Genomic DNA, 13,932 nt, shown 5'->3' with positions numbered 1-13,932 from the left:
ATTCAGTTCAAGGTTAATAGGTTTGCATTGCACTCCAACTCTATACAAGTCATCTTGATCTTTGCTTTAAGTGTCAACAATTAAGTTTCGACTTTTTGCATTTGTAATTAGATCGCGCGTTTTCCGATTGTGCAGAAGGCGAAATCAAAGCACGTTTTGCGTATCGTACGATTAGATGTCGATGATGACTGATGTTTTATTGTTTCAGATTAGATGTTCTGTTTATTTTATTTATACAGGGTGTCCCAGAATTCGACGTCAAGCCGTAAACGGATGATAGACCAAGTCATAACAGTTATCATAAAAATACAAAAAAAAATCCAACTCATGTTCTTTAAATATTATGGTCACTTTAAAAATTCACTAAAAAATCACATAATAAAAAATATATATATAATTACACAATAATAAAAAAATTAGAATAAATTATGGAATTTGTAGTAACAAGAGTTAAAGAACCATTACAGGATGTGGATTTTTTAGTGCATTTTTAAAGTGACCATAATTTTTAAAAAACATGAGTTGGATTTTTTTTTGTTATTTTATGATAACTGTTATGACTTGGTCTATCATCCGTTTACGGCTTGACGTCGAATTCTGGGACACCCTGTATATGTATGTACTGAAGCAAAGGTTATTACAAACATGGATAGTAGTGACAAGCTAAAGTGATTTGAGTATTGATACTTAGTTATCGAACGAGCGAGCGAAGCGAAGCGAAGCGAAGTTCTTATATTCAACTTGGAAGACGCGTCTGGCTAGGAGCAGCACGTCCCGGCATTTCGATGTTTTTAAGCTTTTTATTTATCGTATGGCATTTATATTACACTGTTCATTGAATTCATTCATTCAAAGCTGAACTATCAGAGGATAGTTTGATGGACAATAACTTAAGTAAATTTGTTCTAATTTCAATGAAATTGCCTAAACAAACGTGTAGTTGAGGGCATTATATTTGAGTCATTAAATTATGAGCAAACTCGATCAAGGGGTTATTAAGCCACCTGTACAGACATATTAATTTTATTTAAGTGAAGAAAAAACATACAACAGATACAATATTAAAACTAAAGTTAAAACTAGAAATAAAATAAAAATACAAACTATAAAATATACTTACCTACAAAAAAAACAAACTATAAAAAGAACACCCCGTCTAACAGGTCGGACTGCGGCATGGACCCCATGACACTGGCGGCGTTACCTCTCTGTATCGCAAGGGAAATACGTTGAGAGAGGTACGCACCAGCCCTGGGGTCCCCTGTTGTGTCAACCAGCCGCGCCGATAGTGCTCCTATAAATGTTTTCATGTCGGCTGACCAGGGACCCAAAGTCTCAATCGCGAGCGCCCCAACTCATAGTCGTTCAGCAACGTCGAGTATTTGCGGCGCTTGAGAACTTGGGCCTGGTCAGCCGCAGCGCCGGCCCGAATGCGGGTCCCCTGTATGTGGGATTGTGCAAAAGTGTCGACACATGTTGCGTCCCACACCAGGGCCCTTCCTAACTTCCACGGCACCAACGTGGCTCCGTCGGGACGCTTGCCGTCGTCCCTCGCCATGCCCACGGGTTCTAAAACCGCAGGCACAGACACGGTGGCAAGCGCGCGACGGACCAGATCGTTAATCGTGCTGTGGCGGAATATTCGGCCGGCGCTTCTTGAACCAGAGAGGCCATGGCGGCCCAACTTGTCCACATCCTTGCCGCAGACGCACGTATGGGGAACACATATTCTGGATCCAAGCCTCAAGCATATTGCTATCCTTATTAAGCTACTTGGATCCATAACAGTGCCGACCTGTCGAGATGGTAGAGCTTTTAACCAGTGGCCTGACTCGGGGACCGAAACTGCCAGGATGCGCGCACGCTCAGAATCGTCCGGGCTTTGTTCGATGAGTGCGGCGTGGGCTAACTTTAGACGTGGGGAGTCCCAATCCCGTTGACAGTGACGGGCAACTGGGATGTCCGCACTCGGGCATGACTCACACCAGGCCTCCCTGGCCTCCTTCAGGTTCGTTATCTCATCGTCAGGTATCGAAGACTGGTTTAAAATAATACCAACGAGAGATAGCGAGCCGTATACAGAGGCCAGAAAAGCGGGTAGAGCCGAACTGGCCGTAGTGCGAACGCCCAGTCCACCAAGTCTTATGGGGAGAACCGCTTGGGTCCATGAACAAGTGTCGAGATGAATGTTGAGAGTTTTGGAAAGGGTTGCCTGAAGGGAGGAGTCGATAGAAGACAGGATGGACGGAAATTTCCAAACTGGGCAACTGCGGAGTAAATACATGAATTTGGGTGTAAATAAGCAAAAACGGATGATGAAAAGAGCCATATGGGGATTTATTTTAAATAGAAGGTCTGATGTATTATTGAATAAATTTAATTTACAGTTAATAACGGGAGCAATTGATTCTTCAAAAATTGGTGAGCCTAAAAGGGTGAGAGATGTTTTGTAATGAACGGAAATATTAGGTAAAATTGCGTTAAAATTTGTTAAAATATCTATTTTTGTGTTCAATGGAACGTGATCCGGAATAAAAATCCGGTTATTGAGCTAGAAGAGCTTAGAAGGCTAAAAAGCTATTTGTAAGGGTCTTGCTATTCTGGTCATCTTAATTATAAGAAAGTATAGTGGTATTTATTTTGGTATCAAATGAAAGTGCTCGGCTTACACATTTATAATATGTATATTGAAATTTACCATTTTTGAATAATTAGCTAAGATAAAACCGAAATAAAATAAACATAATACATACCTACTTAAAGGTATTTGACATTTGACAAAAAACATTTTGGCTTAGGCACCACAAATACAGTTTATTTATAATCTCTATGGTGACTTAAATCCATCAGATAAGGACTCCACAGACCTTGCAATAAATCGCACGCAATTCCCGATCCATTACCGACTAACTAATAGATGCTTTTTTTAACATGACTTACACTGTTTGGCCGCGCCTGGGGCCAGTTACAGTTTGTGGTGTGAGTGGGATCAGTGTAGATGCAACAAATTAAATCGCTCTATAAAGTCTTTGGCTGGTTTTGGCGGGTAGGCTGTGGCAGGCTGCTGGCTATGGTAATTAACACACTAGTGACACTAGCATACCGTGAATATAGCCAACTTTGCAACCAGGGGAAACTTTGCCCAAAACGACAATTTTAAGCAAATTCGTTAATGTAGAAAAATTTAGAATACTTATGGCCACCCTGCTATTTTTAGCAGAAAATAGGTTAAATTTGTAACAAAACCATACACCAAACATGTGCACAACTTGACTTGGGAATTTTCAGCGAGTTGTCAAATATAGGGTATATTTCGGCGGGCAAAAAATTGTTAAAAAATGAATGCATGTAGAAAAAAATTGAGAATCCTTTGACAAATATTTCCGGGTTTCAGTTATAAAACATGAAGCATAGATTATGTCCATTGAGGTTTAATCTAAAAAGGCCTAAAGGCACAAAAGTTTTGGCGGTGGGCAATGTAATCCGGTAATTTACAGACCTATGGATGCCAATTGCCTACATTGCCCACCACCAAAAACGGCTTAGGGTTGTCACTTTTGATAAATTTACCCAACTCCACAAGTAAAAGAAGGTTATGTTTGTACACTAAAGTAAGTTTATAAATATATACTGTATTTGATTGGTCTTATTATCCTTTATTTAGATGTTTTGTCCCTTTTACGCATGAAAAATACAGCAAAACTCATATTTTAGGCCTTTAAACTATTGTACAGTCAGCAGCAGATATACTTGAGCGGGCAAGGTGTCCAAGAAAACATATACACTTCAATCGTCACAAAAATAAAGACATCTAAGATGTCATTTTCACGTAGGCTTTCAGTTCGTCACAAATACCTTAACTTCTGAGTTTTTCTTTAACACATACACCCTTATTTAATCACAATGACAATAACGGTTAAAAAGTCAGTGGTAACTAAGCAATCATATTCAAGCTGCTGTCATTAATACCTTCACGCACTGCCAATCACGTACGTCAGCAGCCAGGGTGCCACCAGTTGCTAAGCAGTTGTTATTTCAATGGTAACTAAGCATCAACATTTTATCTGTTTAACTTTAAAATAAATACTGTAGCACTACGAATTGGCACCTCCTTTCTTAAAGAAGTATTTTATCATTAAGTGTCAAACTTATACAATAAATAAGTAGGTTCTACTAGAATGATCGGTTTTTTTTATTTTAACTGTCATATGCAGCTGTTCTTCCAAACCGTTGATCATATTATATACCTATGTTAATATATTTATTTAGCCCACTTATTGTAGTAAAATATACTTACCCATACCCATTTAGATCGGCCAGTATGGGAAAATCTGATACTATACGATATACACCGATCTCTTCTTAGGAATCATGTCATCGATTTTAGTAACACGAAAAACTGCATTCATACATTTAAAAAAATGTGTACTCAGCTCGGGAATCGAACCCCGAACGTTTTGAAAAATAAAACTAAGACTATTTCTATTTAGATATCGATTGTGTAGGTCTTAAGCGATAAATGTTACTATGAAATATGATGTCTGAAATTAATAAAATGCATTGTTTTCATATCCTTTAATTTAATTTAGTCAGTTTTCGAAGAGACCAGCATTTTTAGGGTTCCGTACCCAAAGGGTAAAACGGGACCCTATTACTAAGACTCTGCTGTCCGTCCGTCTGTCCATCCATCCGTCCGTCTGTCACTAGGCTGTATCTCAGGAACCGTGATAGCTAGACAGTTCAAATTTTCACAAATGATGTATTTCTGTTGACGCTATTATAAGTAACAAGAAATACTAAAAACAGAATAAAATAAAGATTTAAGTGGGGCTCCCATACAACAAACGTGATTTTTGAGTAGTAAATATCAAATGGCATTCCGCACAGGAGTAATCTAAGTAACGCCCACTGCGGGTTCAAACCTACAACGTCCTGATAGAAAGTCGTACATACGCTACATGTGACATTATCTTCAAAAATTATATAAACTAATGCGAAATTAACATAAAACCAGAAGACACAAATTAATAATACATATGAAATCCAAAAAAAACAAAAAGCTGTAATCTCTAGGTGCGTACGACTGAGATTTGAACCCGCGGTCTCTGCTTTGAAAAGCAAACGCCTGTTACTGAGACCACGACGTGCCTTGACAATTGGCTCTAAATTCGGCTTCAGTTAGCTTTTGCTATGTGTCATTCGTCTTGACGATTCTGTTAAAAGAAATAGTTTGCAGTAAGTTGACCGAGAGGCTCCTGTCAAATGGTTGAAGGGCAAAACGTGAGATAGATGTATGTGATGACAAGACTGTACTGCTTTCGATGATTGTCAAAACGCTTTACCTGAAATTAGCATGGCTATCTTTTATTCAATATTCGACCATACTTGTATGCTTTAAAGTCTATTTTTCCATATTGTTCAGATATATTTGACACGTTGACCGCTTAGATACCATTGGTTTTTTGACAGCTAAGGTATCAATGACTTGTTGTAAGTGTAGAAATTAATGAATAGCGACTGTTAACATATTTGTGACACGTTGAGCGCTCACAAGTAAATACTACCATGACAGTCAACAACTTTTTGACAGTTTAAACGTTTACCTCTCTTTGAGCACCTGGAGTGTATAGCGACTTCTGCTGCTGACTGTAACAGGTTTTCTCTAAAGTGACAACCCTAGCCTTTGTAAAATGCTTACGTGAGTCTTGTATCGAAAAGGGCAAAAACGGGTAGGCAACATTGCCCACCCGATTTATTCAAAAGTTTATATACTTATCGATAAGTTATTAACAGGGAATGGTAGGATTTCCCAAAAACTTTTTGAGATTCTTAGACATCATCATCATAAGAGCTGTATTTCAGCACCAAATTGACGTGGGCAATGTTGGCCCCGTCACCCCCGGATATCTTTGCCCGCCCTCTAAAACGCCAAAAAAGTGAATAAAAACAGGTTTAAAAAAAAACTTGTACTAAAATGACGCGGTTGATTACAATGGACGTGCTGAGCGAAAAAAAGTCATACGATGTCACATATTTTTTTTGAGAAGTTCGTGTCTTTTCGAAAAAAGCGAGCAAAGTTGGCTATATTCACGGTGTGTTATTCTAAAATCATTTTGCGAGATTTAGGTGCTCTCTGAACTGCACTATGGATGTCCTTAATTTCCCTAATTTATTTGTATAGGTATTAGGTACTTTATTGTAATAATTTAGGCGTTTCACAATCCTTCGCATGTTTAAATAATAATATAATTTAAACTGATAACTATTTATAAATCATCATAGTCCTTTTTGGTTTATATCAGACGATTTCATTTATTTATAAAAGTAAGTGTTATATATTATCTGCATCTTCGCCTGTGAATAAAAAGTTTTTACTGAGCACCTACAGGGAAACATTGGGGATCAAATGAAATAACCGTAGGGTAAGGTACTTATAGAATAGTTTTCTTTGGTGTAATTTAAATATTATAACAATGTTAACCCATGACAGTCACTTAATTCCATAAGAATACTATTGGCTGTTTTAATACATTGTTTAAGAGTAACCAATAACGAGCGCTATGCCCTTGCGGACGCATCTTGATGTCACAACAGCTCCACGGTGACGTAGTGTCGCTCAACTCTAGACGTTTCCTAATGAATGCAGCACAAGTACTTCTGCTAGGTGACAGCCTAATGCAAGCCCGTGCTGCGGAGAATATTCTACTAGCACAATATGCTATTTCTTATCTTCAAAACAATAAAAGTTCCATAAGTATAAATTTAGCAGCAGGTCGGCGTCGCATCTTCTACAACATCACCCTTGCGACGCGACGCGACGCGTTTTTGGTCAATCTTGCTGATTGACAATTTTCCAGTGTAGCCTCTCAAGCGGCGACGCGGCACTAGCTTGCTCGCCGGAGGCTGCTACCGCAGATCTGGCGTGATGTATCTTTGGCGATAGTCATGATGTCGGCAGTAGGTACTTTCTTCTCAGCCGCCGCTCCTGGAAAGCTCGGGCTCGCTCCCGCGGCTCCTACCGTAGTTTCCCGACCTTGTAGACCCTCCTGCTCGTGGTGGGCAGCGAGAAGCTGCACAGCTTCAGGAGGCAGAGGGACGACCGCTTGTGGACGTGGTGGGGGTCGGCCGGCGGGGCGGGGCGGGGGGGGCGCGCCGCGGCCGGCGCCGCCAGCACCAAGGCCGCCACCACCACCAGGAGGAAATGCAGGACACGCATACTGTTTATTGTTGACACGCTTTGGTGATGAAAGCAATCCGCTGCAGGATTGTAAATGTACCTACACACTGAGGTAATCTGCCGAATGCACGATTGAGCTGTGATTGCAACAGTGTGGCTCTCAGATGAGTACTAGAGATGTGGGCGAGCATCTCGCCTTATATAGGTGCGGGGGTTATCTCGCGCGTGGCCGATAGCCTCCCAATTCGATAAGCCAGGTTCGATGACTGCTCAATGTCAGCCCGCCATCATAGTAAAGCACCCTTCCCCGCCCCCCGCCCCGCGGACTACTCCTTTTCCAGCGTGCTGACCTGCTGACATGAGCAGCACCTATATTGCGTCAGTCTGTTACAAAAATAGTTTACGCTAATTTTCGGCTGATTTGGTAACACATTAGCAGTAGGTACCTAAGAGTATTCCAATAATTGATAATCATTTTTCGCCATCTGGTGATATATGCCGTACGACTACGTGGTGCATTTGATTGCTGTTATAGAGAGGCGTTAGCTCGATAAGAAGATCGGAAGATAACTATAAGAACGGCTATAGAATATATAGCCATATGGTACTCATAGATTAGATTAGATTTATTTTCATAATATAGCATTATATACATTATAAATTGTTAAAGTATGTCAATTTTCAAGAATTCAAATTACATCTTCAAAATTTATAAAAAATAAAAAGCAAATCAATACATACATACATAGTAAATATGCGTGTAGAAAGAATAGAAGGTAATGTCAATAACGGTATACCTACAAAATAAATAACAAAGTCAAATACAGTAGAATAACAAGAAGAAAATGCAAATAATACCAAAAATAAATTTTGAATAGAATATAATAGTTATTTGTACAACAAGAGATCAAAGTTTGATATTTCTTCGAGTGCTTATTTTGAGTCCCGTACAAGCGAAAGATTCTATAATATCTAATTTAGCATCTTGAGCGTAGTAATTAAGGGATTCAAAAGCGCACGAGATGTAAATAACTTTGATCTCGTGTAGTACACAAAAATTTTCACCCCAAGCAGTGAGAACATACCTACCTAGAGGGTCAGAGATAATAGAACCCAAGTATATATATCGAACTTGTATTAGACCGCGCATGTTGAAATGACTTTTGACTATAAAGGTCACTTGAATGACATTTTGTCTCACTCAGTGAGCAAAATGCGATTTTGCTCACTGTTTTTAAGAAGCAAAGTACCCGTTTTCGAGCTGCTGAGGTGAAAAATTATATACCTATAGTGTTCTTCGTATTTATTCATAATGCTGAGGTATGTAGGTATCCTATATCGGGGCGGCTAAGGCGGTCAAAAATATCTGAACATTCACTAAAAACTGCAACCGTTAACTTTTCAGGATTTCCGTAAGGTTAATCCTATAGATAGGGTAGTTAGGTTTGTTTTATGGCAATCTTGAAAAGATACGCATTTCTGAACCAAACAAATTACGACTAACGAAAATGCAGACAAACAATACATTATGACTTAAAACTTTTTGGGAAACAATAGAGACCCGGTCCACACATGGACAGTTAAGAGGATTGCGGTGTGTATTGTACCGAATCCTTTTAGTGTTAATCTTCAGCGCTACATATTATTTAAAATAATTGGCCAAGCACGAAGTCAAGACTACGGTGTTCAGAGCACCGTACGACACATCCCTAGGTGGTTTTAAGTTTGGATACTAATACTAATTTATCCCATAAGTACATTTTATTGAAATAAGAAGGTAATGTCTGTGAGCTCTGGGACCTTGGAGTTTGGACTTTTGTTAAAGTCCTCTGGGCTAGTATAGGTAATGTAGAAGTTACAAAGCTTCTACCTTAGATATATTTTTTAGAGATTAAAGATTTTATTTACCACCTTGTCGGCTTGATTGTATTTCCATACCAAATTACAGCTTTCTAACACTAACAATCAACCTCATCTTGGAGGTGAAAAGAGGAAAAATCGTAAGTCCCATTTCGGCTAACCGAAATCAAGAACGTTTATATAATATAGGCCTAATACCGTTTATCTAAAACGTTTGGTGAAGGCACATTTCTATTAGTAGAAACAAATTATTATGAATTTCTCTGTAATTTGTACAAACCATTTCGTAAACTGACATTCCGCTAAACTGTTGTTTTTACATCTGACTAGCATCCATAACATATTGAAATATGATATTCTTCCACTTGTCTGAACATTTTCATTATTATTGATTCTTTTTTGTGAGAATGGCTTTTTCTGCCAGTGCCACGGCACTTTGCCAATTATTGATTCTTTCAAACACCAAAATAGTTGACAATTTAATATACGTCAGAGTTGACAGGCAACTTCGAGCATGAAAAACTTAATCCGTCAAAAATACTGGGTATACATACAACCTCATAATCTTTGATATAGTCGCAATTGTTGTATTTTAAACTTGTAGACTGGGCAGGCACGACTCAAAAAGGAATAATATTACAATTAAGTCTGTGATTCGGCATTTCTCGGTTTTTGACGTTAGGCTTGTTTCTGACTCAAAATATAATTAACGTAAAGTATTAATCAATTTGCTCATGTTTCATATAAGTCACAGAAATAAGTACCTAATAATAAATGTCTAAGTTTTAGTACAAGTAGGGTAACTGCGTCAGGTTACCAAATCTTAACTGACATTTTTGTCACTCAAACAAGTTTGATCAAGATCGGCTTACTTTATATTTCGTCAACTTTACCTTTGTTTCCAAAAACTGTGAATTGTGAACTTTTTAGAGCACCGTACAAAACTTTGTTCACGGTGCTCTTATGGGATCACTTCGGTCTTGCAAATCGGTTAAATGCGTTTTTCTCAAAGACCGTTTGATGTAGGTACCTGAAATTTGGAATAGTTATGGCAAATACCATCACTAACACTGTGAATAAATCGAAACTGCTTATTTCTGATTTTAGGGGGAAATTTAGGGGTTAAGAGGGGTAGGCTGAATTTTATTTTCAATTGTAAGAATCGTGTGAGGTACCATTAGAAAGCTTGCAAAAAATTGAGTCGATGGACTGATTTTGACTTCATTTTAGAATGCAATAGTTTCGATAAAAAATGCATTTAAAGTTGCAAGTTTTCATACAAAAATTTTCACCTCTGTCCTGGCGATTTTCGGGAAAACTATAGCTAACAGGCAGCTGACCAGTCAATAACCAACTAAAACGAGTATGGAGACGGCGGGAAAATTATCAGGTTAACTCTAACTTTATTAGTTTTTAAACTGCAGCCTGATCTTTGGTTGCTTAGGGCTAGCTAACTGATGCTTACACTGGTCATTCATATTAAGAAGTAATTTAGCAAGAAAGATCCTTACTTAAAACTTTGACATTGAAATTTATGACTTATGTCTTTGATACAAAGTTTAATTCTACTTACTTACTTTTGTGAGATATTTCTTTTTTTTCTGAATAGCCTACTATAAGTATGAGAGAGTAAAAGATCTGCAAAATGCAACCTTATTATAAAGCAAATAAGTTTAAATTTCGAACGGGCTTTCCAACCAATGGACTATCGCCACAAAACAGATAAGTACAGAAGTCAATCACATGTATGTACTTTACTTTTCATACCTACGGTCGGCGGTCGCTCTAGGGTTGCGATTGTTGCGAACTATGACTTATGCACAAAAAACTATCGTGGTAGTGGCACTCGTATCCATCGTATCGTATCTCGTATCTAGTTGTTTGATTTATTGTTGAGGATAAAACGGGAAGAATGGAAATATAAATTAATAATGACATTAATAACTCAAATAGCTATTTTCATTTTAATGTCATTGTTATATTACAGATTTGCCACAGAAAATATCTTGCGATGATTTCGAGTTTGGCGAAATGCACGATTATTATAATTTTAAAGTGTAATAAATTCGCATTCTCATGTACAATGTAATAAATTCGCATACGCATTCTCTCTGAAACCACTGGTAGCTTAAAAAACGACAATTCACCGGTTAATGTTGAATTTAAACAACCGTCCACTGTACAGGCCGCGTAGCCAAGATGCCAATCGCTAACGCTCCGTAGCGATCGAAACGCAACTGTCACTGTCACACTAATGGGGAAGAGTGATAGAGATACATAATGCTTTTCGTTGTCGAAGCGATAGCGATTGTAACCTTGGCTAGGGGGCCTGTTATAATAACTTTTTGTTTTGTTTCTCCATTATTGCACAAAAAAGTTCACAGACGCGTGTCTCAAGCGGATGGCACTCGCGCTCGCACTGGTCCCAACTGGTCCGAGATATCGTGTCCGTGAGCAGTGTCTATGTGTGCGTTGCTCGAGCGCGCTTTGTATGTAGATTGATTTCTGTACCTATCTCTTTTGTGCTATCGCAGTGTGCTCAGTAAGAATCATATTTATTATTGGAGTTTATCAGTTCAAATTTAAATTAGGAATTCCGTTCTTCACTGTCGTTGTGTTTTTTTTTTTCACATTAGAGCACATAGAGTTAGTAAAGCGATAGAATAGAGATAATAAAGTCATTCAATATTTATTAACAGCTATGGCGTCATCTACCTATAGATTTTACTGAGAGTATCTGATTCGTCGAAACAGTACCTATTCCTTTTCATTAAGTACCATTACATTTGTGTATTAATTGTATAAAGTATCTATATTTTTGAACCGATCGGTGAGAGCAGCAACTACTGTTACGAAAAAAAAAATTAAAGTTCACAATTCACAGTTTTTGGAAACAAAGGTAAAGTTGACGAAATATAAAGTAAGCCGATCTTGATCAAACTTGTTTGAGTGACAAAAATGTCAGTTAAGATTTGGTAACCTGACGCAGTTACCCTACTTGTACTAAAACTTAGACATTTATTATTAGGTACTTATTTCTGTGACTTATATGAAACATGAGCAAATTGATTAATACTTTACGTTAATTATATTTTGAGTCAGAAACAAGCCTAACGTCAAAAACCGAGAAATGCCGAATCACAGACTTAATTGTAATATTATTCCTTTTTGAGTCGTGCCTGCCCAGTCTACAAGTTTAAAATACAACAATTGCGACTATATCAAAGATTATGAGGTTGTATGTATACCCAGTATTTTTGACGGATTAAGTTTTTCATGCTCGAAGTTGCCTGTCAACTCTGACGTATATTAAATTGTCAACTATTTTGGTGTTTGAAAGAATCAATAATTGGCAAAGTGCCGTGGCACTGGCAGAAAAAGCCATTCTCACAAAAAAGAATCAATAATAATGAAAATGTTCAGACAAGTGGAAGAATATCATATTTCAATATGTTATGGATGCTAGTCAGATGTAAAAACAACAGTTTAGCGGAATGTCAGTTTACGAAATGGTTTGTACAAATTACAGAGAAATTCATAATAATTTGTTTCTACTAATAGAAATGTGCCTTCACCAAACGTTTTAGATAAACGGTATTAGGCCTATATTATATAAACGTTCTTGATTTCGGTTAGCCGAAATGGGACTTACGATTTTTCCTCTTTTCACCTCCAAGATGAGGTTGATTGTTAGTGTTAGAAAGCTGTAATTTGGTATGGAAATACAATCAAGCCGACAAGGTGGTAAATAAAATCTTTAATCTCTAAAAAATATATCTAAGGTAGAAGCTTTGTAACTTCTACATTACCTATACTAGCCCAGAGGACTTTAACAAAAGTCCAAACTCCAAGGTCCCAGAGCTCACAGACATTACCTTCTTATTTCAATAAAATGTACTTATGGGATAAATTAGTATTAGTATCCAAACTTAAAACCACCTAGGGATGTGTCGTACGGTGCTCTGAACACCGTAGTCTTGACTTCGTGCTTGGCCAATTATTTTTTTTTTCGTAACAGTAGTTGCTGCTCTCACCGATCGGTTCAAAAATATAGATACTTTATACAATTAATACACAAATGTAATGGTACTTAATGAAAAGGAATAGGTACTGTTTCGACGAATCAGATACTCTCAGTAAAATCTATAGGTAGATGACGCCATAGCTGTTAATAAATATTGAATGACTTTATTATCTCTATTCTATCGCTTTACTAACTCTATGTGCTCTAATGTGAAAAAAAAAAACACAACGACAGTGAAGAACGGAATTCCTAATTTAAATTTGAACTGATAAACTCCAATAATAAATATGATTCTTACTGAGCACACTGCGATAGCACAAAAGAGATAGGTACAGAAATCAATCTACATACAAAGCGCGCTCGAGCAACGCACACATAGACACTGCTCACGGACACGATATCTCGGACCAGTTGGGACCAGTGCGAGCGCGAGTGCCATCCGCTTGAGACACGCGTCTGTGAACTTTTTTGTGCAATAATGGAGAAACAAAACAAAAAGTTATTATAACAGGCCCCCTAGCCAAGGTTACAATCGCTATCGCTTCGACAACGAAAAGCATTATGTATCTCTATCACTCTTCCCCATTAGTGTGACAGTGACAGTTGCGTTTCGATCGCTACGGAGCGTTAGCGATTGGCATCTTGGCTACGCGGCCTGTACAGTGGACGGTTGTTTAAATTCAACATTAACCGGTGAATTGTCGTTTTTTAAGCTACCAGTGGTTTCAGAGAGAATGCGTATGCGAATTTATTACATTGTACATGAGAATGCGAATTTATTACACTTTAAAATTATAATAATCGTGCATTTCGCCAAACTCGAAATCATCGCAAGATATTTTCTGTGGCAAATCTGTAATATAACAATGAC

Source organism: Cydia fagiglandana, chromosome 2 (assembly GCF_963556715.1).
Source record: "Cydia fagiglandana chromosome 2, ilCydFagi1.1, whole genome shotgun sequence".
In the NCBI taxonomy this organism is placed as follows: domain Eukaryota; kingdom Metazoa; phylum Arthropoda; class Insecta; order Lepidoptera; family Tortricidae; genus Cydia; species Cydia fagiglandana.
This window is presented reverse-complemented; position numbering follows the sequence as displayed.